Consider the following 5817-nt stretch of genomic DNA (forward strand, 5'->3'; position numbering starts at 1 on the left):
TCGGCTCAAGCATCCTATCCATCCCGTCCAGCTCATAAGACCACCGCTTTTCCATCAAAATCAGGAAATTTAACTTGTGAATTAATAACCTGTACAGTGCTTAGCATCCTTCAATCTCAGGGGCGCAGCTGACAGCCGCCACCCGCCTCAATTATCCTTCTCCTACAACCCGCATAACCTAACCCTGCCAAAGCATTGGTAGTAGGCATTAATTATTAGTACTTTTATAGTACCCTGGCAACGGATAACTAAAGTCACAAGAGTCCTTTTCACTCAATTATTAATTTTATCAATTGCTATTTTAACTTGTCCGACCAAAAATGTTATTCTTAAGCTCAATCCGTTAGATGCCAAATAAACATCGCGGGGGCGTTAAACAGAAGGCAAGGCAGCTACGTAAGGAAGCTTGCCGACGAGCGGCCCTGTTGTCTCAACACATGGACCCCACCAAACCCCGTATAATACAAGATATCACGGGGCACGATCTAGTTCCTCCATCGTACATCAAGTTTTTATTACAAAACAGACTCATAAACACATTTAAATACGCTCCACGTCCATTACATTCCACACAAAGACACTTCATTCCGGATTCGCATTCTTTACCAAGCTCTTACAGGGCTCACACGCGCAACCCTCGGCTGGTTAAACAGCGTTCGACGACAGAAACTCTAGACATAGAATTGATAGATTTAACACAGGACGACACTTTCAACAACAAGACAGCCACCTACATTTACCAACTGGAGTCCTATTCTCTCACTGGAACTCCTCGCAAATTACCGTACCACCTTCATTACTTCCACCGGGCAGGATAACTGTACATTCTCTCAACACTTCATTGTAACTCATTACCAGCAGCTATATAATGTAAACCACATTTGTATTCATTAATTATATAACTATAAGTATTATCACTTATTTATATTATACTTTTAACTATCATATTGTCTCATTGTTAAATAAACAATTGTTTAGTCTCTATTCCTATCAATAGCCATAATCTTTATATCACCTACAATCACCATATTTCCCCCTTTCACCATCTGTCCGGAAAAGCTCTCGGTATCCCAGGCAGTGCCGGTGTAAGCAGGTAGGCCTAAATAAATAGAGAGCAGGCGGATCACGATCCCTAGGGAGACGCGAGACGTTACAGCCGCCGTCGCAATTGACGAGTTTCGCGGATTCCCTTGTCGAGCCGATGGTGGCATCGGGTGGTGTCGGTATCGCGGCCAAACTCGCGCGAATGCTAACGACCGTGCTACAGTCACCTCGTTGTCGATCAGTCATCGGCGACATCGTTCTCACGGACGATCGATCGCCTCGATCGCGATGCGACGGCGAATCGGTCGAGCCCGTTCGTTCGAGCGACGACGTCGTTGTCTCCGGTAGCGAAGCATCCGGGAGAATGCGTCGGAACTGCAATTGCACCAGCAACGAATTCAAGAAATCGTCGTTCGTCGCTGACGACGAATTCGCGCCGTCGAGCATGGACGTCGCGCTCTTGCTCGTCATGGTCGCGACGAGAGCACTGTCTTCGATTCGGAGAGACGTCGTTAGCCACCGGCACAGAATATTTCTAAGTCTCTGTTCGCGAATTTACCGTATTCGTCCGTCTGTGTCGGCCGCAGTTAGCCACCGGCACAGAATATTTCTAAGTCTCTCTTTGCGAAGTTACCATATTCGTCCGTCTGTGTCGGCAGCAATTATCCCCCGGCACAGAATATTTCTAAGTACCTGTTTCCGAACGAACGGCAGTAATTAGCCACTGACGTAAATTAGTTTCTAAGTTCCTGTGCGCGAATATAAGTGTTCGTCCGTCTGTGTCGGCAGCAGTTAGCCACCGACATAGAATATTTGTTATTATCTGTTCGCGGATTTATAAGTGCTCGTCCGTGTCAACAGCAGATAGCCACCGGCAATAACCCATCTCCGAAATCAGCTAGAGAACCACGGGAGTAATCCGTCCTCAACGAGACTCGTGGCCGAGGACGGCGGACCACTAAGAGGCAGCGGGACGTTCTTTCGGAGCCCGCGGATAAGGGACAGTCCCCTGCGACTAAGCGGGGAATCACAAGCATGGAGGAACACGCATCGCCGACGCCACACCGAGCCAGCGAGCCGCCCACATACACTTATATATATATATATATATATTGCGACGTTTTCACTAATCTACAAAGGAGATTCGCGCAAGCTTTCCCGTCGCAAGGAAATACCGCAGGTAGCGGGACACGGCGGGCCCGATCCGACCAACTCGTATTCCATTAAAAATATCACTAAATTTGTGGGCGCCAGGTACGGAGGCGGCCGTTCGCGAGGAAGTACGTCGCACCGGTGTTCGTTTGGCGAATCAGGCCATGGAGAAATTTCGCAGCATAAGCAAAGCCGTGGAGGAGCGTCGACTCGAGAGCCAGATTCGCAACAGCGGTGACAAGATGATCGGCGAAACCACACTCGAGCGCAGCGGCGGCGAAATCGCGATAGACGAGGGCGCGATCGACGACGCGGATGACGCGATAGCTTGTACCACGCGATCGCGCTTTTGTTCGATTGCTAATCGCGAAGAATAGCGAAATGACCGAAGAGACGACGAGGACCGTCGGTCACTCGGCGACGAACTGTCCGTTGTTGACTCAGATCCTGAGGACGGTAACGCACGCTCGCCGCGATCGCGTCGATCTCGCCGATACGTCGAGGTGATGACGATTTATTCAGTGGTGAAATGGGCGCTGGTCTGGATCGCGATGCTCACGCAATTCGCACTGAGCGTCGCGATCTACTACGGATTGTATCTCTGCGCGACCAACGAGACATTGTGCGCAAACGCGCACATGACGACGGCGAATCTTCTGGCGTGCGCGATCGCAATGGCAGCGTCGTTCTACGTGCGATCCTCCGCGCACGTGCAACCGTCGGTGTAATGCGAAATCGCGTTACTTAGCGATCGGTATCCACGCGTACGAGAACGTACGCGTGTTGTAGTAACTAGCTGTAGTGGCGATTCGAGGCGATCACGGCAACGACGGCGCTCGATGCGAAATCGCGACGCGATCGCTCGCAAAAACGATCGATCTCGCGTTCACGATAACGCGCCAGACGAGAGGCGAACCATCGTTTGTACGGTGACGAAATAAAACGATCGGCTTCGCGCCACAGAACCAAGTGATCGTTTAGTTCTTCGCCAGCACAACGGCGGCGATCCTCCTTCCACGATCGTATTCTTCTCCCTTTCATCGCGACATCGTTCATCCTTCCGGTACCGTCGTCGAAAGCGCGCGATTCCGCGATAGCGCAGGTCCGCGCGTAAAGTTCCACGAACGACGGACTCAATTCGAACAGGTGTATCCAATCGAACGACGCGTCGTCGGCGTGCAGTCTCGTGTCGTCATCAGTTCGTCGCGTCTCGCTCGCGATTTCGTCGCGACGTAGTTCTCGACGACAACCAGCGAACGTATCTCTTTTGCGCGACGCGCGACTGCGCACCGAATCTACGTCGCGAGTATCGAAGACGCCGCGAGTGTGACGCGCGCGAAATCCGACAACGTCGCGACCGCGCCCATCGCGGCGATCGTTGCGCACACGGTGACGAATCGAACACCGGAATTGTCGTCGCGATCCAGCGACAACGCATCGGTCGTCGCAACGGTGTCCGCGCGCGACGCACCGTTGACAACGGCGACGCAAGCTTGACGCAAGTATCGTTTGGCGGCCGCTCGTTCGATCGCTCGGATGTCGTCGTGCCTGAATGGTCCAAGGACACGCGCGAATGCGATGATGTCGAACGCGCGCGAGTGCCTCGTGGCCGACGGTTACGCCGCGTGTTTCGAATGCGCCTAATCTCGGCGAGCGTCTCTGCGCGTGTGCGCGCAGCGAACCGGTCACCGCGCACGCGTACGACGACGCGTACGACGGCAACGGCGATCGTCGCGATCTCGGCGGCGCAGACTTTACTCTCCGAGCCAACTTGTCGTCGGACAAGAGTTACTGCGTCAGCGAGGCGCTGGCCGAGCGACTGCGCGATCTGACCGCGCCCGAGAGACGCCGCAGCGACGCGCTCGCACGCGACGCGAGTGCAGCGAGTGCAACGCCGACTGAATCCTCGTGCGAAAGCGAGCGACGCGAGACGCCGCGGACAGTTCGTTCAATTTCGCGTGTGGATGCAAGTATCCGCATCTAATGGCGAACGCGACCGGACCGATGTCCTCGTGCTCGCGCGACGGCAGTTGCAACGGTCGCGGACGTTTGGACGCGGCGTCTCGCTCGTCCGCGATCGATCCGTTCGTGAACGGCCAATGCGAATGTGACGACGGTTGGATCTCCGAGTACAACGACGTGGTCGGTCCGTTCTGTCGCGAGGCGACGATCGGCGAGTGGTCGAGCATGTTGCCCGGCCAGGATAGCGACAGCGACGCGATGCTGGATCTTTCGTCCGAATTCATCGACGAGAACTTTCGCGCGATCATCGCGCGCGAACGAGTCGACGGCGGACACCCGAGTGAAGTTGATCAATCCGTGCACTCCGTGCCCCATCGTGGCCACTGACGGCGATACGTACTTTTGCGGCGACGACTTCACGATTCGAGAGTGCAACAACACCGATCCGTTTATCGCGATAGCAAACATCGGGATTCGTCGCGAACGCGATTATCTGCGCGGAAACGGCGGTAGATTTCCCAACGCGTGTTTCAAGATCGCGGCGTCCGAGGGCCTGGTGCCCGATCGATTCCTGCTGCAGTTCATGACGCGGGACGACGCGAGCGCGAAGAAATTCGCCATGGAGATAGGTGTTCTGGTGAAAGAATCCAACGTTCGACGATAATTCGGCGGACCGGACGACGATTTCGACGCGTCTCCGAATTATTAGAGATTCGCGCGATCGCTGCGCGCATCGGAGGGCAACGCGTTGAAAGACTGCGGCACGGTGTGGACGTTCGACCATCCGTCGATCTCGAATCATCGACAACGAGTCTGCGAATCGCTTCGAATCTTCTAGGGCAGCGCCCACACCGACCTGGTGTTCGCTTCGGATCGTTTGAACGTTCCGTTGCCCTTTTACAGCGACAGATGGTCGTTAATTATTATCTCTATTACCCCCGAGGCATGTTGGTGAACGATGCCGAACGCATGATTCGTGGACATCTCAGACAATAGGCTTACGAGTGTCCAGATCGGCGCGGACTCGACAATTTGGATTACTTTTACGGAAAATACATGTACACCGATCATGAAACGGTGCACAATATGGCGCGAGCAATGTTGCCCGTGTGTCTTGTGCGACACACGACGGTTGTCGACGGTTCCGAGTACATGCGACCAACGATCAATTGCGCACATCAGAACGACACCGCTTGCGTCATGGTGCGCAGCGATCATCTGACGATTTACACGCATCTTCTGTGGTTAGGTTAGGATAGGTACACGTCGGACATGCGAATGTTGCGATTCTGCGCCGAGCGAGGCAACTGCGGCGAAAACGATTGAAACTACGACGAGAACGCGGTGTACGAATAGAGCGAGAAGGAAAGCGGGCGGGATGTTGCGGTAGGGGGGAAGGGCGAATAAGAAATACACGAAATGTGGAAAAACGAATTCTCTCTTATTGATCGGTGGGCGTGTCGATGCGCGCGTGAACGTTCTCGTCGCTTCGACAAGTCATAAGGAAAAGATCGGACCACTACGGCACGAAATTGCATTAACAATCGCCGCATGATGCGTACGTTAAGAGCCAAATATCTCGAAACTGATCGTCGTAACGAGATCGCACTCTCTCGATAATCCTCACATCGAGGCTGAACGGTAATCACACGGACGCGC

Source organism: Harpegnathos saltator, unplaced genomic scaffold (genome assembly GCF_003227715.2).
Source record: "Harpegnathos saltator strain DR-91 unplaced genomic scaffold, Hsal_v8.6 scaffold120, whole genome shotgun sequence".
NCBI lineage: Eukaryota > Metazoa > Arthropoda > Insecta > Hymenoptera > Formicidae > Harpegnathos > Harpegnathos saltator.